The following is a 26,773-nucleotide window of genomic DNA, read 5'->3' on the forward strand; positions in this document are numbered from 1 at the left end:
AAATTTGATGTGTAAGTTAGAATGAATTGTATCAAGAGGTTATTCATGAATAGTCAATAGGACATGAGAAAATTCTAAAATGTGATAGGTCAATGTGTGAGGACCTATTAGTGCATGTGGACAAAGGGGGACTTGCATGTCAAATTCCCCCTACTAGAGTGGCCGGCCATGACAAGCATGGTAGACCAAGTTGATGGCCAAGACATGTCATAGACATGTTTTGTTGGTGCATCATGGGTGGAAAAAAAAAATAATAGGCATGGAAATTAAATAATGAAAAGGAGTATGATGAATACACAAAAAAAAGTGCATAGTTGATTCTTCCCCCCCTATTGCCGTGAGCTAAAGAAAAGAGAGGAGAAGATCTTGTTCATCCTTTTCTCACCTTCATTTAGCCTAAATTAGAAAGAAAAACAAAGAAAAAAATTTTCTCATCCTTTGGTTCATCCTTGGCCAAAAATTTTAAGGAGGAAAGAAGAAGAAAGGTGAAGAGATTCGGCCATGCATGTAGCTAGGCTAAGGTATGTTGATGATGTTCCATGAGATGCATGCATGTTTTAGTTGTTAGCTTGAGTTCTACCTAGCCCATGGTCTAAATCTTGCTATGTGATGGAATTGGCACTTGACCATGGATGCATCATTCTTGTTGGTGTTTGATGTTGTGGTGATGAGGCATGAGGATGAGTTAAGATTCGGCCTAGGTGGAGGTTGTGTTAATGCCATTGCATGCAAAATATGAAGCTTGTTAATGATGCATGTGATGATGGCTTGATGATTCTTGAACCTCCTTTTTAGCATTTTGTGTGAGCACATATGTGCATTGGTTGCTAAATGGAGAAGAATCGGCTAGCAAGATGTGTGCTAAGGCCGAATGTAACTTTGCATGTTAATGAGCAATGCATGTGTTAAATTGATGAAAAGGGGGAGTATGCTTTACTAGTGTGTATATGTGTGTATTAAGTGTTGAAATCGACCCCAAAAATAGACATGCATATTCGGCCAAGGGAAAGAAATTAGCTAATATGTTGTGTTGATGCATGATTTTGCATGTATGAGACTTTAATGTCTAATGTATAAATATGGGCTAAGTGCCTTGTGCTCATCTTTTTGATACCTAAATGATGAAATCAATTTATTTGTTTAATTAAGCTCAAGAGCAAAGGGGAAATAAATCCGATAAAGGGAAGGAAAAAGTGGTTGAATAGCTAGCGGAATCGTTCGACAACACCCGAGGTAAGTTCTTGAGTAAGAGAGCTTAAATTACGATGTGATTAAATCATGCTCTATGTGTGGCTATTGAGCCGAATGTGCAAGGACGATATGTGCCTTGTGTTTGAGTTTCGCAAATGAAAATGAAATATGAATGTGCCATGAATTATTGTTAGATGTGCATGATTAATTGAATGCTGTCCGGGCTAAGTCCCGAAGGCTTTGTGCTAAGTGAATATATCCGGACTAAGATCCAAAGGCATTTGTGCCAGATAAAAATTCCGGGTTAAGCCCCGAAGGCCTTTGTGCGAGATACTAAATCCGGGTTAAGTCCCGAAGGCATTCGTGCGAGTTATTAAATCCGGGTTATGTCCCGAAGGCATTGTGTGAGTTACTAAAACCGGGCTATGTCCCGAAGGCATTTGAACGAGGAGCTATATCCGGTTAAATCTCGAAGGTACGTGATTGGGTAATGAATGAGCTTGCTGTAAAATTCCAGCGAATACTCGAAAAACATCCCAATATGGGGATATGTTACGTATGTGTTGAATTTAATCGAGCCCTTACAAATAAATGTTCGCTCAGTTGATAAACGAGCTACCGGCCTTCGGCTAAGTTAGTCTATTGTGTATGTACATAAGGGTTGTTAATGTTGTGAAGCAAGTTTGATATCGGTAAATTGCGTATTATGAAATATTCCGTTTAGCTAAATGTGTGTTATTCTTTGTTTATGCTGGAATTCCTTGCTCAAAACTTACTAAGCATAAATTGCTTACTCGTTACACTGCTCCTCTGTTTTATAGATTTTGGTTCTCCAGCTATCGGACTCGGGATCTTGAAGTCGAAGTCGCCCACACTATCAAAGGCTCTTTTGGGTACTATTTTGGTTGAATTTTGATATGGCATGTATAGGACTACCCATTGTTGTTTTTCGAGTACTTTATGAAATGTATAAGTGTACAGCCATGCGAAAATGGCTTGTAGAAGTGGAGTATGGCATTAGACCATTCGTGTTTATGAATGTATAGATGGTTTCATGATGTAACTATAGTTGGAATGGAAGTGTTGAGCAAATGATCAGCCATTGGAATGGCTAAGTATGATCATATGTGGGCATATGTATGACAAGGCCCTAGTTGGTCCATGAAACCCCGAAAATAGGTAAGGTTTACTTTGAAAACAGAGGCTGACAGCAGCAGTGGTGTGGATTGGAAAAATCACAAGAATTCGTAGGAGTGGAATTAAATAGTGAATAAATTATGTAATCGAACCTTGATGAATCTACTTCATATGAAAGTAACGAAACAATCATATGAATAGTACAGTAAGAGATATTCGGTTCTTGTGGAACAGGGCCAGAACAGTTTCTGGATTCCCTGTTCCGACTTTGGAAATTCACTATAAATTGAACAGAGATAATTAGGGGTCATACCATATATGTATGGATTTCTCTCTGAGTCTAGTTTCCATAGAAACAAACGGCATCAGTATTGAAGCTCTGTGCAGAGAGATATCCAAGTCGTAATGGGAAAAGGTCAGTGTAGTCGACCCCTGTAACATGGGAGACTTGACTAATAAACTGTACTAATTGGCCCGACCAAAAATTCTAGAAAAAAATAAATAGGTGGGGACATGAGTCTAGTTTCAGGGAAAAATCACAAAACTGATTTCGAGTTGTGAAACTCAAGATATGATTTTTGAAGCAACTAGTACTCAGACTGGGCAGTGTCTGGAAAAATTTTTCAAAGTTTGTTAACATCTCGTGTCCGACTCCGGTCTCGGTCTCGGGTTCGGGGTGTTACATTAAATTGGTATCAGAGCCACGGTTTAGTCGATTCTAGGACTACCGTAATGTGTTGGGTCTAGCTATACATGCCATTTTATGTGATTACTTGATAGTGTGGTGATTTCTGACAATTGTAAATGTGTTTATAGTAATGGATCCCGATCGTGACCGAGAGGTAGCTGATGATCTTGAGAGTGTAGCGCCTGCTCCCGCACAAGGGACAGTGCCGGCAGACTCTCAACCTAATGCTAGTAATCCGAATGATGAAGCTAGACAAGCATTCTATAGCGTGATGAATGATTGGTTCAACCAATACATTCGAACTAATATGGCTGTTCCACAACCTCCATTCCCGACAAATACTACCCCCGCACCTACAATACCACCGGTAACGGACCAAGTAAGGTCAAATAAGCCCCCAGTTGACAGAATCCGAAAACATAGGGCTACTGAATTTAAGGCTATGGATAGCGATGATGCCGAGCAAGCTGAATTTTGGCTGGACAACACTATCCGGGTACTCGATGAGCTATCTTGTACACCCGATGAATGCCTAAAGTGTGCTATCTCCTTGCTACGTGATTCTGCCTACTATTGGTGGAGTACTCTGACTTCTGTTGTGCCCCGAGAGCAAGTAACTTGGGAGTTTTTCCAAACTGAGTTTCGGAAAAAGTATATCAGTCAGAGATTTGTTGATAAAAAACGGAAGGAATTTCTTAAGCTTAAGCAAGGCTCCATGTCGGTTACTGATTACGAGCGAAAATTTGTTAGACTTAGCAAATACGCTCGGGAATGTGTTTCGTCCGAAGATATTATGTGTAAACGCTTCGAGGATGGGCTGAATGAAGATATAAAAATGTTCGTTGGCGTTCTTGAAATACGAGAGTTCATGGTACTTGTTGAACGAGCTTGTAAAGCCGAAGAGCTTAGAAAAGAAAAGCAAAGAGTTGATGAGGGAACTGGAGAGTTTCGTAAAAGATCCTCGGGAAGGTCTCTTCAACAGACATCGAAGAGATTTCGAGATGATGCGGGCCAGTTTAGAGGCACTTCGGGCCTTTTTAGACGAGATCGTGATCGACCCCCTGTGGGTACACGAGGCACTTCGGTCGCCAGTGTTGGGAATGAACGTCGAGATAGAACGAAATGTCGATATTGCGGTAAATGGCATTCGGGGAGTTGTAGATTCCCTGACCGCTCCTGTTACAAGTGCGGATCAGTTGACCACTTCATTAAAGATTGCCCGAGGTTGTTTGAACAGAATGAAAATCAGAGTGGGAAACCGGGTGCTACCACTGCTCGAGGTAGACCATCTGGAAATACGGGCAATGCTAGTGGTGGTCAGAGAGGATCTAGAGATGATATAACCAGATCCGAAGCTCGTGCGCCTGCTAGAGCTTATGCTATACGTGCCCGCGAGGATGCTTCTTCGCCTGATGTTATTACCGGTACATTCACTCTCTTTGATACTAATGTAATTGCTTTGATTGACCCCGGTTCTACTCATTCTTACATATGTGAAACCTTAGCATCCAGTAAGACTTTACCTATTGAGTCTACTGAGTTCGTAATTCAGGTGTCAAATCCCTTGGGTCATTACGTGTTTGTCGACAAAGTGTCTGAGAAATGTCCCCTGGAAATTCGAGGTTCCTGTTTTCCGGCGGACTTGATGCTTTTGCCGTTTGATGAATTTGATGTTATCCTTGGTTTGGATTGGTTGACCGCGCATGATGCGATTGTGAATTGCAAGAGCAAGACTATTGATTTGAGGTGCGCAAATAACGAAGTAGTCCGAATTGAGTCTGCGGACTTGGAGGGGATGCCAGCTGTAATATCAGCAATGTTGGCACAGAAATATGTAAGAAAAGGGTGCGAAGCATACCTTGCGTATGTACTTGATGACAAAGAATTAGAAAAGAAACCCAAATCTGTGCCGGTGGTTTGTGAATACCCGGATGTTTTTCCGGAAGAATTACCGGGTTTACCACCTGTTCGGGAGGTAGAGTTTGGTATTGAGCTTGTACCTGGGACTACGCCGATTTAGATAGCTCCGTATCGTATGGCACCAACCGAGTTAAAGGAGTTGAAAGCTCAGTTGCAAGAACTGACGGATAGAGGTTTCGCTCGACCAAGTTTCTCACCTTGGGGTGCACCAGTATTGTTCGTGAAAAAGAAGGACAGAACCATGAGGTTGTGCATTGACTATCGTCAGCTGAATAAAGTGACGATAAAGAACAAATATCCGTTGCCGCGCATCGATGATTTGTTTGACCAACTGAAGGGAGCCTCAGTGTTCTCAAAAATAGACTTGAGATCGGGCTATTATCAGTTGCGAATTCGAGATTCAGATATTCCTAAAACTGCCTTCAGAACGAGATATGGTCACTACGAATTCTTAGTGATGCCGTTTGGGCTCACTAATGCCCCTGCAGTATTTATGGATTTGATGAATCGGATCTTCAGACCGTATTTGGATCGGTTCGTAGTTGTGTTCATTGATGACATTTTGGTCTATTCAAGAGATGAGACCGAACATGCTGATCATCTGAGGCTAGTGCTGCAAATTTTGCGGGATAAGCAGTTATATGCTAAGTTCAGTAAGTGTGAGTTCTGGTTAAGAGAGGTTAGCTTCTTGGGTCATGTGGTATCCGCGTCGGGTATTCGAGTTGACCCGAACAAAATTTCAGCCATACTTGACTGGAAACCTCCGAGAAATATTACTGAAGTTCGGAGCTTTTTGGGGCTCGCCGGTTATTACCGACGATTTGTGAAAGGTTTCTCGATGATAGCCACACCAATGACGAAGCTACTTCAAAAGGATGTTAAGTTCGAGTGGACGGAGAAATGTCAGAAAAGTTTCGACCAACTGAAAACTCATTTGACTGAAGCTCCAATTTTGGTGCAACCCGAATCAGGTAAAGAGTTTGTCATTTATAGTGACGCATCCCTACTTGGGTTGGGTTGCGTATTGATGCAAGAAGGTCGAGTCGTGGCCTATGCATCGAGACAATTGAAGCCACACGAGAGGAATTATCCGACCCATGATCTCGAACTAGCTGCCATCGTGTTTGCTTTAAAAATATGGCGACATTATCTGTTTGGTGAGAAGTGCCATGTATTTTCGGATCACAAAAGTCTCAAATATTTGATGACTCAACGAGACTTGAATCTGCGACAAAGACGTTGGCTTGAGTTGTTGAAAGATTACGAGCTTGTCATTGATTACCACCCGGGAAAGGCTAACGTGGTTGCGGACGCCTTAAGCCGGAAGTCATTGTTTGCTTTACGAGCGATGAACGTGCATTTGTCTGTTCTACCAGACAATGTGTTAGTAGCTGAATTAAAAGCTAAACCATTATTGACTCACCAAATTCGTGAAGCTCAGAAAGTCGATGATGAATTGGTTGCAAAACGGGCTAAGTGTTTTCCGAACGAGGAATTGGAGTTTCAAATTGATGATGATGATTGTTTGAGGTTCAGAAATCGTTTGTGTGTTCCAAGGAATTCGGAACTCATTTCGATGATTCTGAACGAAGCCCATTGTAGCCGAATGTCAATTCACCCGGGGAGTACGAAAATGTACAACGATTTGAAACGTCAATTTTGGTGGCATGGTATGAAACGGGACATCTCCGACTTTGTTTCGAGATGTTTAATATGTCAACAAGTGAAAGCGGAAAATCAAGTGCCTTCAGGATTACTCCAGCCGATCATGATACCCGAGTGGAAATGGGATCGAGTCACAATGGACTTTGTGTCCGGACTGCCCTTGTCAGCAAGTAAGAAGGATGCGATATGGGTTGTTGTTGATAGACTGACTAAGTCGGCTCATTTCATCCCCGTACGTACGGATTTTTCATTGGATAAACTAGCTGAATTGTACGTTTATCAAATTGTGAGATTACACGGGGTACCTGTTTCTATCGTGTCGGATAGAGATCCGAGATTCACCTCACGATTTTGGAAGAAATTGCAAGAAGCTCTGGGTACCAAGCTGCATTTTAGCACTGCTTTTCACCCCCAAACTGATGGTCAATCCGAGCAGATAATTCAGATACTTGAGGATATGTTGAGATGTTGCATCCTCGAGTTCAGTAGTTCATGGGAACGGTATTTACCTTTGATTAAATTCGCTTACAACAATAGTTTTCAATCAAGTATTAAGATGGCACCTTACGAGGCTTTGTACGGTCGTAAATGCCGTACACCATTGTTTTGGACCGAGCTCGGTGAAAGTAAAATTTTCGGAGTTGATTTGATTAAATATGCTGAACAGAAAGTAAAGGTAATCCGTGAAAGTCTGAAGGTAGCCACGGATCGTCAGAAGTCGTACGCAGATTTGAAACGAAAAGACATCGAGTATCAGGTGGGAGACAAAGTGTTCCTTAAGGTTTCACCTTGGAAAAAGATACTCAGGTTCGGCCGTAAGGGCAAGTTGAGCCCAAGATTCATTGGGCCGTACGAAATCTCCGAACGAGTTGGTCCGGTTGCGTATAGATTGATTTTGCCCCCGGAGCTTGAAAAGATTCATGACGTCTTTCATGTTTCGATGCTTCGACGCTATCGATCTGATCCATCGCATATAATTAGCCCATCAGAGGTTGAAATTCAAGTCGACATGAGCTATGAAGAAGAACCGATGCGTATCCTAGCTCGTGAAGTGAAGGAGTTGCGAAACAAAAGAGTTCCGCTAGTAAAGGTGTTATGGCTCAAACACGGGATCGAGGAAGCTACTTGGGAGACCGAGAGCTCGATAAAAGAACGATACCCAAACCTATTTACCGGTAAGATTTTCGGGGACGAAAATTTCTTAAGTGGGGGTGAGTTGTGACAGCCCAAAGTTGACCCTAGTCGGGAAGTGGTTTCGGGACCGCTAAACCGAGTCACCGAAATGTTTGAATGTGATACTTATTGTCTAGAATATGTAATTATGAATGTGTGAAAATTTCAAGCTTCAATTTGGTTGATTTCATGTGAATTTAGTCAATAGGACTTATGTGAGAAAATTCTAAAATGTGATAGGTCAATGTGTGAGGACCTATTAGTGCATGTGGACAAAGGGGGGACTTGCATGTCAAATTCCCCCCCTACTAGTAGTGGTCGGCCATGACAAGCATGGTAGACCAAGTTTGATGGCCAAGACATGTCATAGACATGTTTTGTTGGTGCATCATGGGTGGAAAAAAATAAAATAATAGGCATGGAAATTAAATAATGAAAAGGAGTATGATGAATACACAAAAAAAAAGTGTGTAGTTGATTCTTTTCCCCCCCCCATTGCCGTGAGCTAAAGAAAAGAGAGGAGAAGATCTTTGTTCATCCTTTTCTCACCTTCATTTAGCCTAAATTAGAAAGAAAAACAAAGAAAAAAAATTTTCTCATCCTTTGGTTCATCCTTGGCCAAAAATTTTAAGGAGGAAAGAAGAAGAAAGGTGAAGAGATTCGGCCATGCATGTAGCTAGGCTAAGGTATGTTTGATGATGTTCCATGAGATGCATGCATGTTTTAGTTGTTAGCTTGAGCTCTACCTAGCCCATGGTCTAAATCTTGCTATGTGATGGAATTGGCACTTGACCATGGATGCATCATTCTTGGTTGGTGTTTGATGTTGTGGTGATGAGGCATGAGGATAAGTTAAGATTCGGCCTAGGTGGAGGTTGTGTTAATGCCATTGCATGCAAAATATGAAGCTTGTTAATGATGCATGTGATGATGGCTTGATGATTCTTGAACCTCCTTTTTAGCATTTTTGTGTGAGCACATATGTGCATTGGTTGCTAAATGGAGAAGAATCGGCTAGCAAGATGTGTGCTAAGGCCGAATGTAACTTTGCATGTTAATGAGCAATGCATGTGTTAAATTGATGAAAAGGGGGAGTATGCTTTACTAGTGTGTATATGTGTGTATTAAGTGTTGAAATCGACCCCAAAAATAGACATGCATATTCGGCCAAGGGGAAAGAAATTAGCTAATATGTTGTGTTGATGCATGATTTTTGCATGTATGAGACTTTAATGTCTAATGTATAAATTTGGGCTAAGTGCCTTGTGCTCATCTTTTTGATACCTAAATGATGAAATCAATTTATTTGTTTAATTAAGCTCAAGAGCAAAGGGGAAATAAATCCGATAAAGGGAAGGAAAAAGTGGTTGAATAGCTAGCGGAATCGTTCGACAACACCCGAGGTAAGTTCTTGAGTAAGAGAGCTTAAATTACGATGTGATTAAATCATGCTCTATGTGTGGCTATTGAGCCGAATGTGCAAGGACGATATGTGCCTTGTGTTTGAGTTTCGCAAATGAAAATGAAATATGAATGTGCCATGAATTATTGTTAGATGTGCATGATTAATTGAATGCTGTCCGGGCTAAGTCCCGAAGGCTTTGTGCTAAGTGAATATATCCGGATTAAGATCCGAAGGCATTTGTGCGAGATACAAATTCCGGGTTAAGCCCCGAAGGCCTTTGTGCGAGATACTAAATCCGGGTTAAGTCCCGAAGGCATTCATGCGAGTTATTAAATCCGGGTTATGTCCCGAAGGCATTGTGTGAGTTACTAAAACCGGGCTATGTCCCGAAGGCATTTGAACGAGGAGCTATATCCGGTTAAATCCCGAAGGTACGTGATTTGGTAATGAATGAGCTTGCTGTAAAATTCCAGCGAATACTCGAAAAACATCCCAATATGGGGATATGTTACGTATGTGTTGAATTTAATCGAGCCCTTACAAATAAATGTTCGCTCAGTTGATAAACGAGCTACCGGCCTTCGGCTAAGTTAGTCTATTGTGTATGTACATAAGGGTTGTTAATGTTGTGAAGCAAGTTTGATATCGGTAAATTGCGTATTATGAAATATTCTGTTTAGCTAAATGTGTGTTATTCTTTGTTTATGCTGGAATTCCTTGCTCAAAACTTACTAAGCATAAATTGCTTACTCGTTACACTGCTCCTCTGTTTTATAGATTTTTGGTTCTCCAGCTATCGGACTCGGGATCTTGAAGTCGAAGTCGCCCACACTATCAAAGGCTCTTTTGGGTACTATTTTGGTTGAATTTTGATATGGCATGTATAGGACTACCCATTGTTGTTTTTCGAGTACTTTATGAAATGTATAAGTGTACAGCCATGCGAAAATGGCTTGTAGAAGTGGAGTATGGCATTAGACCATTCGTGTTTATGAATGTATAGATGGTTTCATGATGTAACTATAGTTGGAATGGAAGTGTTGAGCAAATGATCAGCCATTGGAATGGCTAAGTATGATCATATGTGGGCATATGTATGACAAGGCCCTAGTTGGTCCATGAAACCCCGAAAATAGGTAAGGTTTACTTTGAAAACAGAGGCTGACAGCAGCAGTGGTGTGGATTGGAAAAATCACAAGAATTTGTAGGAGTGGAATTAAATAGTGAATAAATTATGTAATCGAACCTTGATGAATCTACTTTCATATGAAAGTAACGAAACAATCATATGAACAGCACAGTAAGAGATATTCGGGTTCTTGTGGAACAGGGCCAGAACAGTTTCTGGATTCCCTGTTCCGACTTTGGAAATTCACTATAAATTGACCAGAGATAATTAGGGGTCATACCATATATGTATGGATTCCTCTCTGAGTCTAGTTTCCATAGAAACAAACGGCATCAGTATTGAAGCTCTGTGCAGAGAGATATCCAAGTCGTAATGGGAAAAGGTCAGTGTAGTCGACCCCTGTAACATGGGAGACTTTGACTAATAAACTGTACTAATTGGCCCGACCAAAAATTCTAGAAAAAAATACATAGGTGGGGACATGAGTCTAGTTTCAGGGAAAAATCACAAAACTGATTTTCGAGTTGTGAAACTCAAGATATGATTTTTTAAGCGACTAGTACTCAGACTGGGCAGTGTCTGGAAAAATTTTTCAAAGTTTGTTAACATCTCGTGTCCGACTCCGGTGTCGGTCTCGGGTTCGGGGTGTTACATTCCCCTTTGAAAACCAACACAAATGAAAGCAACTCAACAATCAAACAAAGGCGAACGAAGAACGAAATAAGAACAAGCCACGAAATATCAAGAACACAAGAGAGAATAATGTTTGAGTGAATACTCTCAAGAACTCTTATTATTCCTCCAAAACTCAAGTGATTTACATTGAGGGGAGAGGCCTCTATTTATAGTAGAGCCTCCCCAAATCCAACGGTACAGATCAAGTACATGAATGGCTAAGATCGAATGGTATCTACAAATCAAATCTCTAAGATTTACAAAATCATATCTCCTAAGATTACATATCAAATCTACGATTGTATATCTTCGAAGATTATGTTTCCATATGTGACGAGCTTGTAGATGGGCCTTCAATCTCTTCAAGCAATGGGTCAGTCCGATCGGGCCAAATGACCTCCTTCCCACTTGATGGATCACACGAATGTGTCATGGTTGCGGGCTCCCATGCGCAACCCATGACACAAGCATGTATTTGGGCCTATGGGTCTGGGGCTTATCCATGCAACTCCAATTCATGGCTGGCAAAACAGCTGGATGCGCCAAGCCTGGAAAGATTGATGTAGGTGCAGAAGCATTACATGATTTACAACTACTGCATTGACCTAAAGCGATTCCCACAGGGACTCCCTCTCGAATGTGCTGCTACAACATAGACTGAAATGCTACATTCTAATTCTTCCCATTGCCAAGAGACTTCACAAAATCTATACATATATCACACATATTTTACCAAAACTATGCTAGTAGATCATCTTAAGTTGCCACAGCTAATTTTCTCTTTGTCTAGTTAATTACTAGTTTTTTTTGAATTAGCTAATAGCTTTCAATAAGAAAATCACAACCAAGGTTTTTCTTTCAACGAAACAATATAAGCCTATATATTCATAACGACTACTGGAATCATCGTGGAACTTAACAAAGAAATCAATTTCTTATACATATACTTGTCTATACTTTCCAAAATCAGAGGTTAACTAACGACTTGATTAATTTTAGGCTAAACTACACCTTTAGCCACTAAACTATGGGTAATCTTTTGTTTCATCATTTAATTAAAAAAGTTGCAATTTGATTATTAATGTGACAGCCCAAAATTGACCCTAGTCGGGAAGTGGTTTCGGGACCGCTAAACCGAGTCACCGAAATGTTTGAATGTGATATTTATTGTCTAGAATATGTATATATGCATGTGTTAAAATTTCATGGTTGAATTTTGTAAATTGTAAGTGAAATTTTATTAAATAGGACTTATGTGAGAAAATTTAGAAATGTGCTAGGCTAATGTAAGGTGGCCCATTTATGCATGTTGCAAATAGTTGTACTTGCATGTCAAATACCCCTTTTATTTTAAGTGGTGGCCGGCCATGATGGTCATATATATATAATATGTATTAAATCTTAATTAAATGGCCATTATTTTATGCAAAAGAAAGGAAATAGATTAAAGAAAGAATAAAAAGAAAAGTAATGAAGACAAAGCATCATCTTTGTCTTCTTGGCCGGATTGAAAGAAAGAATTGGGGCAAACATTCGGTCACTTGAAGCTTGAGAAGGGGGGGAAATGGGTGAAGAAAACTAAGTGTTCATCTTTGTTTCTTCTAAGCCGAATGTGAAGGAAGGAATAGGGGCAAAGGACTTTCGGCCATTTGAATGCTTAATAAGGTTAGTATATTGTGTTAAAGTTGTGAAATTTTAGCTTGTTTTAGGTTAATTATCATGGTTCTTACTTAGACCATGCAAAATTTTTAACTTTGATGGATGGATGGAGCATTCGGCTATGGCTATTAAAGAAGGAAATTTGATTACTTCCTTTAAGTTTTGATGAAGAATGTGTTGAGGAAAGAAATTGATCTTGCTAAAAATATAAATTCTAAATGCTCATATATGTAATACCCAAATAAAAATGCTTGATGTCTTGAACAAATATTGTTTCGATGGGTGGAATGAGTAATGTCATGTATGGGTTTCGGCTATGGATTTTCATGTTTAATATTTTTATGTTGGTGTTCAAATTGAAAATGGATGTTAGTTGTGCTATAACACTTGCTTAATGATGAAAGGATCATGAGCTTAGGGCTTGAGAGGCATTCGGCTTTGGAGTAAAAATAATAGAAATGGTGTTTAGTCAATGCAAGTGTCCATACTTGTAGGATGTATTGAGTGTTGCAATCGGCCTTAACATAGACATGTGTGTGTTCGGCCACATAAATGAGCACCTAAGTTGATGTGTATGTTCGGCCAAAGGTAAGCATGTTGATGGCTTTATCTTGACTTAGAAGGTTCGGCTAAAGGGAAAATTAGCTAATATGTCGAACTCGATTCGTGAATTCGTACATATGTGACTCTAATGTCTAATGTGTATATGGACTAAGTACCTTGAGGTTCTCTTTTGATGTTCGAGTGAATTGTATTGAATCATTTGATGTGATTAAAAATGCATATGACCATTGTGTACTTGAGCTAAAAGGTGGCCATATGACCCATCAAACTCCTTGTCATATTCGGCCATAAGCTAGCAAAATGAGACTTTAATGAGTTAAATTTGTTTGATTTAGCTCAAGGAGTTAAAGGAGGTGAATCGAGCAAAGGCAAAGAAAAGGTCATCGAGTAGCCGAGTTGGAACCGTCTTACCCAACACGAGGTAAGTCATTAAGCATGTAGTTGGTATTATTTCAATGGTCATAATGTTTATGTATTGATGCTGAATGGAATGAATAAATATACATATATATACATGCATGTACGTATGTGATGATGAAATTGTTGAATGAAAGAAAAGAGGTAAGATGTACTGAGTTGTTGATCTCGGCACTAAACGTGCGGAATAACCATTTATGACCATGAGATTGGCGCTAAGTGCGCGGGATTAAATTGTACAGCACTAAGTGTGCGATTTGACTATGTTGCACTAAGTGTGCGAAATGAATATGATGCACTAAGTGTGCGAATTGACCATGCGGCACTAAGTGTGCGAGTTTGACTATGTAGCACTAAGTGTGTGATTTGATTACGTAGCACTAAGTGTGCGAGTTGATTATATAGCACTGAGTGTGCAGGCTCAATATACATTCGTGAATCATTATGGACACTATGTGTGCGACACTATTGAGTCGATCGCGGACAGCGGATCGGGTAAGTGTCTTGAGTACATGGCTAATATGTGCTATGCTTATACTTGGTGTTGAGCTCGGTAAGTTGAACCTATGTGACAACTATACTTGAAGTCACGTACATAAAATTTATCGTAGGATGGGTGAAAGGCCGTTGTGTTGTTTGATTGTAACGAAAATAAATTGATTTATGAAAATGCTTCAATGTCCTATTGATGAGTATATGGATTGTGAATGCATGAATTGATATGAAATTGAATCGATAGGTTGGAGGAACTATGGTATGGTTCGGTATGGATGGAGTAAATTGTCTCGTTCCATTTTGTTTCCTCTTGTGATAATGTTATTGATGGATGGTAGTGCATTGCTTATGACTTACTGAGTTATAAACTCACTCGGTGTTTCCTTGTCACCCATTATAGGTTGCTTGGACTCATCTATTTTTGCGGGGTCAGGCCGTCATCGAAGTCATCACACCGGATAGCAAGTTTTGGTACTTTCTTCTTAGTTGGCTTAGAAGAACATTTTGGCATGTATAAGCTATTACGTTGTGTTTGAATTTTGGCATGTAAACTTTAAGCCATGCGAAAATGGCACGAATGTTCGATTGAGTTGGATCAAGGGTAGGCATGAGATGGACCTAGTTACTTTCGTAACAGATGCTGGCAGCAGCAGTGTCATGAGATTGAAAAATCACTAAAAATAGTAGGAGTGGAATTAATTGATGAATAAATTATGTAATCGAAGCTCGATGAGTCTGCTTTCATGAGGAAGTAACGAAAAGATCATATGGGCAGTATATTAAGAGATAATCAGATTATTGTGGGACAGGGCCAGAACGGTTTCTGGATTCCCTGCTCCGACTTTGGAAATTCATTACAAATTAACCAGAGATAATTAGGGGTCGTACCATATATGTACAGATTCCTCTCTGAGTCTAGTTTTCATAGAAACAAACGGCATCAGTATTGAAGCCCCGTGCAGGGAGATATCCAAGTCGTAATGGGAAAAGGTCAGTGTAGTCGACCCCTGCAACTTGGGAGACTTTGACTAATAAACTGTACTAATTGGCCCGACCAAAAATTCTAGAAAACAATACATAGATGGGCACATGAGTCTAGTTTCTGGGAAAAATTACGAAACTGATTTTCGAGTTACGAAACTCAAGATATGATTTTTAAAACGACTAGTACACAGATTGGGCAGTGTCTGGAAAATAAATTTTGTAAGGGGTTAAAGTCAGTTAACACCTCGTGTTCGACTCCGGTGTCGGTTTCGGGTTCGGGGTGTTACATTTTATTGGTATCAGAGCTATTGTTTAGTCGGTTCTAGGACTACCATAGCACGTATGAGTCTAGCTATACATGCCATAATGTTAATGTTTAAAAGGGTGATGACTTCTGACGGTTGAAATGTTTTTGTTTTGATTAGTAAATGGATCCCGGTGAAGAAAGAACCCTAGCGGATGACGTTGAGAGCGTAGCGGCTGCTCCTGCACAAGGGACGCCGCCTGTTGAACCTCAGTCATCTGCGAATAATCAAGGTGAGGGGGCTAAACAAGCCTTCTTTACCATGATGAATGAGTGGGTCGTGCAATATGCCCGAACCAACCCGGCTGTCCAACAATTCCCAAATTTGAATAATCCACCCCAAGAGCCTGTAATGCCATCAGTCGCTGATCTTGTGAGGCTGAGTAAGCCACCTGTAGACTTGATTAGGAAGCGTGGGGCCGAGGAGTTCAAGGCCATAGTAACTGATGATGCCGAAAGGGCCGAGTTCTGGCTTGATAACACCATTCGGGTGTTCGATGAATTGTCATGCACACCCGATGAATGTCTAAAATGTGCTGTATCTTTGTTGCGAGACTCAGCCTACTATTGGTGGAGGACCTTGATTTCCATAGTCCCGAACGAGCGAGTAACTTGGGACTTCTTTCAAACGGAATTCCGGAAGAAATTTATTAGCCAACGGTTCATTGATCAGAAGCGTAAGGAGTTCTTGGAACTCAAGCAAGGCCGTATGACTGTATCTGAATACGAACATGAATTCGTAAGACTTAGTAGGTATGCCCGGGAGTGTGTAGCTGATGAGGTTGCTATGTGCAAAAGATTCGAGGAAGGATTGAATGAAGATTTAAAGCTACTAATGGGTATTTTGGAAATAAAAGAATTCGTAACACTAGTCGAACGAGCCTGCAAGGCGGAAGAACTTGGAAAGGAGAAGAGGAAGGCTGAATTTGAAGCTAGAGATTATCGTAAAAGATCGACGGGTAAAGCTCCGTTCTCAGCTGTAAAGAAGTTCAGGGAGGACATTAATAAGTCGAGGGCGACTGCGGGAATTTCCATCAGGGCAAGACCATCGATGGGCTCCCGAGCTACTTCGGTAGCTAGTGTGGGCAATAATCGTCACGAGAAACCTGAATGTCCCCAATGTGGAAGACGACACCTAGGTGAATGTTGGGGCAAGTCTACTAGCAGGGCCTGTTACGGATGCGGTTCGAAGGACCACTTCATTAGAGATTGCACGGAGCTGGATGAGAAGAATAAGATTCAAGGTGCAAGACCTAGTGGAGTGACATCTAGAGGTAGACCACCGAGAATTTTAGGAGGCAGGGGTGGTAGTCAGAGGGGGGCCTCTGATACGGCCGATCGAGCCGAGAACCGTACTCCTGCTAGAGCATATGCCATTCGCGCACGAGAGGAGGCATCCTCCCCCGACGTCATCACTGGTACCTTCACTCTCTTTGATACTAATGTGATTGCATTGATTGACCCTGGTTCTACTCATTCATATGTATGCGAAACCTTAGCAACCAGTAAGACTCTACCTGTTGAGTCTACTGAGCTCGTAATTCGAGTATCAAACCCTTTGGGTCAATGCGTACTTGTTGATAAAGTGTGTAAGAGATGCCCTCTAATAATCCGAGAATCCTGTTTTCCGGCCGATTTGATGCTTTTGCCGTTTGACGAGTTTGATGTTATTCTTGGTTTGGATTGGTTAACCGCGCATGATGCGGTTGTGAATTGCAAAAGCAAGACTATCGATTTGAGGTGCGCAAATAACGAAATAATCCGAGTTGAGTCTGCGGACTTAAAGGGGTTGCCAGCTGTAATATCAGCAATGTTGGCCCAGAAATATGTAAGGAAAGGGTGTGAAGCATACCTCGCGTATGTACTTGATGACAAGGAGTTAGAAAAGAAACCCGAATCGGTGCCGGTGGTCTGTGAATACCCGGATGTTTTTCCTGAAGAGTTACCGGGTTTGCCACCTGTTCGGGAGGTAGAGTTTGGCATTGAGCTTGTACCTGGAACTACGCCAATTTCGATCGCTCCGTATCGTATGGCACTAACCGAGTTAAAAGAGTTGAAAGCTCAGTTGCAAGAATTGACGGATAGAGGTTTCGCTCGACCGAGTTTCTCACCTTGGGGTGCACCAGTATTGTTCGTGAAAAAGAAGGACGGAACCATGAGGTTGTGCATTGATTATCGTCAACTGAATAAAGTGACGATAAAGAATAAGTATCCGTTACCGCGTATTGATGATCTGTTCGATCAATTAAAGGGAGCATCGGTGTTTTCAAAGATAGATTTGAGATCGGGTTATTATCAATTGCAGATTCGAGATTCGGACGTACCCAAAACTGCTTTCAGAACGAGGTACGGTCACTACGAGTTCTTAGTGATGCCGTTTGGGCTCACTAATGCCCCTGCGGTGTTTATGGATTTGATGAATCGGATCTTCAGGCCGTATTTGGATCAGTTCGTAGTTGTGTTTATTGATGACATCTTGGTCTATTCAAGAGATGAGACCGAACATGCTGAGCATCTGAGGCAAGTGTTGCAAATTTTGCGGGATAAGCAGTTATATGCTAAGTTCAGTAAGTGTGAGTTCTGGTTAAGAGAGGTTAGCTTCTTGGGTCATGTGGTATCCGCATCGGGTATTCGAGTTGACCCGAGCAAAATTTCAGCCATACTTAACTGGAAGCCTCCGAGAAATGTTACCGAAGTCCGGAGCTTTCTAGGGCTCGCCGGTTATTACCGACGATTTGTCAAAGGTTTCTCGATGATAGCCACACCAATGATGAAGCTACTTCAGAAGGATGTTAAGTTCGAATGGACGGAGAAATGTCAGAAAAGCTTCGATCAACTGAAAACTCATCTGACTGAAGCTCCAATTTTGGTGCAACCCGAATCGGGTAAAGAGTTTGTCATTTATAGTGACGCATCCCTACTTGGGTTGGGTTGCGTATTGATGCAAGAAGGTCGAGTTGTGGCCTATGCGTCGAGACAATTGAAGCCACACGAGAGAAATTATCCGACCCATGATCTCGAACTAGCCGCCATTGTGTTTGCATTGAAAATATGGCGACATTATTTGTTTGGCGAGAAGTGCCATGTGTTTTCGGATCACAAAAGTCTCAAATATTTGATGACTCAACGAGACTTGAATCTGTGACAAAGACGTTGGCTTGAGTTGTTGAAAGATTACGAGCTTGTCATTGATTACCACCCGGGAAAGGCTAATGTGGTTGCAGACGCCTTAAGCCGGAAATCACTGTTTGCTTTGCGAGCGATGAATGTACACTTGTCTGTTCTACCTGACAATGTGTTAGTAGCTGAATTAAAAGCCAAACCATTATTGACTCATCAAATTCGTGAAGCTCAGAAAGTCGATGAGGAATTGGTTGCAAAACGAGCTGAGTGTGTTCCGAACAAGGAATCGGAGTTTCAGATTGATGATGATGGTTGTTTGAGGTTTAGAAGTCGTTTGTGTGTTCCAAGGAATTCAGAACTCATTCCGATGATTCTGAACGAAGCCCATTGTAGCCGAATGTCAATTCACCCGGGAGCACGAAAATGTACAACGACTTGAAACGTCAGTTTTGGTGGCATGGTATGAAACGAGACATCTCCGACTTGGTTTCGAGATGTTTAATATGTCAACAAGTGAAAGCGGAACATCAAGTGCCTTCAGGGTTACTTCAGCCGATCATGATACCCGAGTGGAAATGGGACCGAGTCACAATGGACTTTGTGTCCGAACTGCCATTGTCAACAAGTAAGAAGGATGCAATTTGGGTTGTGGTTGGAATGGAAGTGTTGAGCAAATGATCAGCCATTGGAATGGCTAAGTATGATCATATGTGGGCATATGTATGACAAGGCCCTAGTTGGTCCATGAAACCCCGAAAATAGGTAAGGTTTACTTTGAAAACAGAGGCTGACAGCAGCAGTGGTGTGGATTGGAAAAATCACAAGAATTTGTAGGAGTGGAATTAAATAGTGAATAAATTATGTAATCGAACCTTGATGAATCTACTTTCATATGAAAGTAACGAAACAATCATATGAACAGCACAGTAAGAGATATTCGGGTTCTTGTGGAACAGGGCCAGAACAGTTTCTGGATTCCCTGTTCCGACTTTGGAAATTCACTATAAATTGACCAGAGATAATTAGGGGTCATACCATATATGTATGGATTCCTCTCTGAGTCTAGTTTCCATAGAAACAAACGGCATCAGTATTGAAGCTCTGTGCAGAGAGATATCCAAGTCGTAATGGGAAAAGGTCAGTGTAGTCGACCCCTGTAACATGGGAGACTTTGACTAATAAACTGTACTAATTGGCCCGACCAAAAATTCTAGAAAAAAATACATAGGTGGGGACATGAGTCTAGTTTCAGGGAAAAATCACAAAACTGATTTTCGAGTTGTGAAACTCAAGATATGATTTTTTAAGCGACTAGTACTCAGACTGGGCAGTGTCTGGAAAAATTTTTCAAAGTTTGTTAACATCTCGTGTCCGACTCCGGTGTCGGTCTCGGGTTCGGGGTGTTACATTCCCCTTTGAAAACCAACACAAATGAAAGCAACTCAACAATCAAACAAAGGCGAACGAAGAACGAAATAAGAACAAGCCACGAAATATCAAGAACACAAGAGAGAATAATGTTTGAGTGAATACTCTCAAGAACTCTTATTATTCCTCCAAAACTCAAGTGATTTACATTGAGGGGAGAGGCCTCTATTTATAGTAGAGCCTCCCCAAATCCAACGGTACAGATCAAGTACATGAATGGCTAAGATCGAATGGTATCTACAAATCAAATCTCTAAGATTTACAAAATCATATCTCCTAAGATTACATATCAAATCTACGATTGTATATCTTCGAAGATTATGTTTCCATATGTGACGAGCTTGTAGATGGGCCTTCAATCTCTTCAAGCAATGGGTCAGTCCGATCGGGCCAAATGACCTCCTTCCCACTTGATGGATCACACGAATGTGTCATGGTTGCGGGCTCCCATGCGCAACCCATGACACAAGCATGTATTTGGGCCTATGGGTCTGGGGCTTATCCATGCAACTCCAATTCATGGCTGGCAAAACAGCTGGATGCGCCAAGCCTGGAAAGATTGATGTAGGTGCAGAAGCATTACATGATTTACAACTACTGCATTGACCTAAAGCGATTCCCACAGGGACTCCCTCTCGAATGTGCTGCTACAACATAGACTGAAATGCTACATTCTAATTCTTCCCATTGCCAAGAGACTTCACAAAATCTATACATATATCACACATATTTTACCAAAACTATGCTAGTAGATCATCTTAAGTTGCCACAGCTAATTTTCTCTTTGTCTAGTTAATTACTAGTTTTTTTTTGAATTAGCTAATAGCTTTCAATAAGAAAATCACAACCAAGGTTTTTCTTTCAACGAAACAATATAAGCCTATATATTCATAACGACTACTGGAATCATCGTGGAACTTAACAAAGAAATCAATTTCTTATACATATACTTGTCTATACTTTCCAAAATCAGAGGTTAACTAACGACTTGATTAATTTTAGGCTAAACTACACCTTTAGCCACTAAACTATGGGTAATCTTTTGTTTCATCATTTAATTAAAAAAGTTGCAATTTGATTATTAATGTGACAGCCCAAAATTGACCCTAGTCGGGAAGTGGTTTCGGGACCGCTAAACCGAGTCACCGAAATGTTTGAATGTGATATTTATTGTCTAGAATATGTATATATGCATGTGTTAAAATTTCATGGTTGAATTTTGTAAATTGTAAGTGAAATTTTATTAAATAGGACTTATGTGAGAAAATTTAGAAATGTGCTAGGCTAATGTAAGGTGGCCCATTTATGCATGTTGCAAATAGTTGTACTTGCATGTCAAATACCCCTTTTATTTTAAGTGGTGGCCGGCCATGATGGTCATATATATATAATATGTATTAAATCTTAATTAAATGGCCATTATTTTATGCAAAAGAAAGGAAATAGATTAAAGAAAGAATAAAAAGAAAAGTAATGAAGACAAAGCATCATCTTTGTCTTCTTGGCCGGATTGAAAGAAAGAATTGGGGCAAACATTCGGTCACTTGAAGCTTGAGAAGGGGGGGAATGGGTGAAGAAAACTAAGTGTTCATCTTTGTTTCTTCTAAGCCGAATGTGAAGGAAGGAATAGGGGCAAAGGACTTTCGGCCATTTGAATGCTTAATAAGGTTAGTATATTGTGTTAAAGTTGTGAAATTTTAGCTTGTTTTAGGTTAATTATCATGGTTCTTACTTAGACCATGCAAAATTTTTAACTTTGATGGATGGATGGAGCATTCGGCTATGGCTATTAAAGAAGGAAATTTGATTACTTCCTTTAAGTTTTGATGAAGAATGTGTTGAGGAAAGAAATTGATCTTGCTAAAAATATAAATTCTAAATGCTCATATATGTAATACCCAAATAAAAATGCTTGATGTCTTGAACAAATATTGTTTCGATGGGTGGAATGAGTAATGTCATGTATGGGTTTCGGCTATGGATTTTCATGTTTAATATTTTTATGTTGGTGTTCAAATTGAAAATGGATGTTAGTTGTGCTATAACACTTGCTTAATGATGAAAGGATCATGAGCTTAGGGCTTGAGAGGCATTCGGCTTTGGAGTAAAAATAATAGAAATGGTGTTTAGTCAATGCAAGTGTCCATACTTGTAGGATGTATTGAGTGTTGCAATCGGCCTTAACATAGACATGTGTGTGTTCGGCCACATAAATGAGCACCTAAGTTGATGTGTATGTTCGGCCAAAGGTAAGCATGTTGATGGCTTTATCTTGACTTAGAAGGTTCGGCTAAAGGGAAAATTAGCTAATATGTCGAACTCGATTCGTGAATTCGTACATATGTGACTCTAATGTCTAATGTGTATATGGACTAAGTACCTTGAGGTTCTCTTTTGATGTTCGAGTGAATTGTATTGAATCATTTGATGTGATTAAAAATGCATATGACCATTGTGTACTTGAGCTAAAAGGTGGCCATATGACCCATCAAACTCCTTGTCATATTCGGCCATAAGCTAGCAAAATGAGACTTTAATGAGTTAAATTTGTTTGATTTAGCTCAAGGAGTTAAAGGAGGTGAATCGAGCAAAGGCAAAGAAAAGGTCATCGAGTAGCCGAGTTGGAACCGTCTTACCCAACACGAGGTAAGTCATTAAGCATGTAGTTGGTATTATTTCAATGGTCATAATGTTTATGTATTGATGCTGAATGGAATGAATAAATATACATATATATATACATGCATGTACGTATGTGATGATGAAATTGTTGAATGAAAGAAAAGAGGTAAGATGTACTGAGTTGTTGATCTCGGCACTAAACGTGCGGAATAACCATTTATGACCATGAGATTGGCACTAAGTGCGCGGGATTAAATTGTACAGCACTAAGTGTGCGATTTGACTATGTTGCACTAAGTGTGCGAAATGAATATGATGCACTAAGTGTGCGAATTGACCATGCGGCACTAAGTGTGCGAGTTTGACTATGTAGCACTAAGTGTGCGATTTGATTACGTAGCACTAAGTGTGCGAGTTGATTATATAGCACTGAGTGTGCGGGCTCAATATACATTCGTGAATCATTATGGACACTATGTGTGCGACACTATTGAGTCGATCGCGGACAGCGGATCGGGTAAGTGTCTTGAGTACATGGCTAATATGTGCTATGCTTATACTTGGTGTTGAGCTCAGTAAGTTGAACCTATGTGACAACTATACTTGAAGTCACGTACATAAAATTTATCGTAGGATGGGTGAAAGGCCGTTTTGTTGTTTGATTGTAACGAAAATAAATTGATTTATGAAAATGCTTCAATGTCCTATTGATGAGTATATGGATTGTGAATGCATGAATTGATATGAAATTGAATCGATAGGTTGGAGGAACTATGGTATGGTTCGGTATGGATGGAGTAAATTGTCTCGTTCCATTTTGTTTCCTCTTGTGATAATGTTATTGATGGATGGTAGTGCATTGCTTATGACTTACTGAGTTATAAACTCACTCGGTGTTTCCTTGTCACCCATTATAGGTTGCTTGGACTCATCTATTTTTGCGGGGTCAGGCCGTCATCGAAGTCATCACACCGGATAGCAAGTTTTGGTACTTTCTTCTTAGTTGGCTTAGAAGAACATTTTGGCATGTATAAGCTATTACGTTGTGTTTGAATTTTGGCATGTAAACTTTAAGCCATGCGAAAATGGCACGAATGTTCGATTGAGTTGGATCAAGGGTAGGCATGAGATGGACCTAGTTACTTTCGTAACAGATGCTGGCAGCAGCAGTGTCATGAGATTGAAAAATCACTAAAAATAGTAGGAGTGGAATTAATTGATGAATAAATTATGTAATCGAAGCTTGATGAGTCTGCTTTCATGAGGAAGTAACGAAAAGATCATATGGGCAGTATATTAAGAGATAATCAGATTATTGTGGGACAGGGCCAGAATGGTTTCTGGATTCCCTGCTCCGACTTTGGAAATTCATTACAAATTAACCAGAGATAATTAGGGGTCGTACCATATATGTACAGATTCCTCTCTGAGTCTAGTTTTCATAGAAACAAACGGCATCAGTATTGAAGCCCCGTGCAGGGAGATATCCAAGTCGTAATGGGCAAAGGTCAGTGTAGTCGACCCCTGCAACTTGGGAGACTTTGACTAATAAACTGTACTAATTGGCCCGACCAAAAATTCTAGTAAAAAATCCATAGATGGGCACATGAGTCTAGTTTCTGGGAAAAATTACAAAACTGATTTTCGAGTTACGAAACTCAAGATATGATTTTTAAAACGACTAGTACACAGATTGGGCAGTGTCTGGAAAATAAATTTTGTAAGGGGTTAAAGTCAGTTAACACCTCGTGTTCGACTCCGGTGTCGGTTTCGGGTTCGGGGTGTTACAATTAAATTATTCAAAAGTTTTCATTAAGTCATTGAACTGTTAAAATCAATACGTATAACTTTTTCTGTCCACATCGCTTGCACCAATGAAAAGCACTCTTTTCATTTCTCTTCTACAGTTCAATTATTTTCATGAAACAATTTGGGACGTGACGAATCTGTGAACCAAAATTCAAATAGTATTTTTTTCCTCTGATCTTCTACATTAATCATTAGAATGAATTGGATCTAAAGTATGTTCTTCTACTCATCGATGGGTAATGATCCATCTACCAACCGTCAAATTGTCGCTTGAAGTTGCTAGCAAAATTTTTTTAAAAGATAAACTTAGTAGGCTAGTGACTTATAAAAACTTTTGAATAGTTTAATGATCAAATTGTACATTTTTTTTAGTTAAATGACCAAAATGAAAACTTACTCATAATTTAGCTACTAATGGTGTCGTTTACTTGTAATTTTAGAAGTAAACTAGAGCTGGTGATGATGCGATTTCCAAAACTTGAATGTTCGGAAAATAGCTTGATTGGGTTTGATCGTCTTGAAATGGTTCAACAGATGGAAACCTTGACCTATAGAAGTAGTAGCTAAAGAACCTTAGATCAGGTGGTGATGCGATTTCCCGAATTTGAATGGTTTGGGAAATAGCTCGATTGGGTTTGATCGTCTTGAAATGGTTCAACGGATGGAAACCTTAGCTATATTCAAGCTAGCACCCACTCAACTCATGAATTTACTAGAACCTTGGTATAAGTGAAGTCGCCACAGTCTGGGATGGTGAATGGAGTGATAAGACAATTTAACGCCACAAAAATAGAATGTTTATTAAGTTTGGTATAGTTCAGTTAAGAACCAAAGAGAAAATTCTCACAAAGTAATGTTTAATTTAGAAATATTGTGTAACCTTACAATTGTTACGCCATTAGCTTTATATTGACCTATAAGTGACCTTTCAAATTCGGCATTCAACTAGCTAACAGAAACATTTAATTTCGGTTCACAACTTAAGGTGGACAACCAAAGAGTTATATCTTTTCACTTGATTCATGTATAGCTGAAAAGTCATGTCTCTTCACTTGATGAAGGCTTAATGCTCCTTTAATATGTTGTTTATTGTCCCTTCATTTTCCTTATGGTCGAATGTTATAATGCTTGACATTATCTCTTTTAATGGCACCATAATAAGCTTTGAGTGCATAAAACTGATCAGACTGGAAAAGTCATTCCTTGATCCAATGAACAGAGTCACCTACAACATACGTAAATAGACATCAAATATTTGCTTCTTTTCACATTCTTATTCAGCTAAGACATTTAACTAAAAACACACTTATTTATTATAGAAATCAGCATGCTATGAACACACACACACATGCATTTATTAATGAACACGTGACACAAACTAGACACTTGACTTAATTCATACTAAAACATATTGCCACGTGTGAAATGATATGTGAATGTACAAGTGTACACGTCGAATCAAGTAATAAAGTAGTAAGTAAGATCGTCTCCACAGGGATCGGTTAGGATTAATTTGGTTAAGTTATCACTATGAACTATATGAATCAGGAAATGACAAAAACAGAATAACAAATTTGTAAAGGATAATCATGTATGCAATATTAAAATGTAACACCCCTATCCCGTATCCGTCGCCAAAATAGGTGAAGGGGCATTACCAGACTTGAAACTCATATCAGAACAGTAAAAAATTTTTTTTTTGAGAACATTCCTTTAGATAAATACTAAAGACAGTCAGGGATACAAATTTAAACTTCTATAAGTACACATTCAAAAGATGCCATTTTCGCATGGCTTATATACATTAACCAAAATATTCTTCGGCCACTGGTCTATTCTATACATGCCATAAAATAATTCAAAACATAACAGTAACAAGTAGTGGATAGTGATAGTGTGACTAGTTGCTGACGATCCCCGAGTCTGTAGCTTCCAAATGAGATCTATAAAACAGAGGAAACAAAGTAAACGGAGTAAGCATTACAATGCTTAGTAAGTTTTAAGCAATGTCAACAAATAACAATCAAATTATAACATAGTTGTTCGTATTTTTATTTCACTCTTCCTTCGGGCATACCATCCCTTTACCGAATATGCACATCTCATCATATACAATAGGCAGATAAACTTTCACATTAAAGTGAGCTCATGTGACATAGATATATTGTATAATTACACATAACCTCTCACACTGATCCGATGTCACATAATCATAGGAATAGTCCCATAGATTGCTCACGTATGCATCACATAACTACCTTATGATTTAGTTCAAATCAAGCTCACATATAAACTTGGAGTACATACCTGTTTAACCTTTCGCATTGAATATATTTATAAGCAATTCTTATTGCGAAGTCTTATAGCTTTAAACTCTACTCGGAT

General features: G+C 39.7%; 1 pseudogene; it reads left to right on the forward strand.

Annotated features, from left to right (window-relative positions):
* The window catches only part of LOC107915352 (probable xyloglucan endotransglucosylase/hydrolase protein 23), a 33,493-nt pseudogene extending 12,878 nt beyond the window's left edge, over window positions 1-20,615 (forward strand).
* Window positions 20,616-26,773: the final 6,158 nt, after the last annotated feature.

Source organism: Gossypium hirsutum, chromosome A08 (assembly GCF_007990345.1).
Source record: "Gossypium hirsutum isolate 1008001.06 chromosome A08, Gossypium_hirsutum_v2.1, whole genome shotgun sequence".
NCBI classification, from domain to species: Eukaryota; Viridiplantae; Streptophyta; class Magnoliopsida; order Malvales; family Malvaceae; genus Gossypium; species Gossypium hirsutum.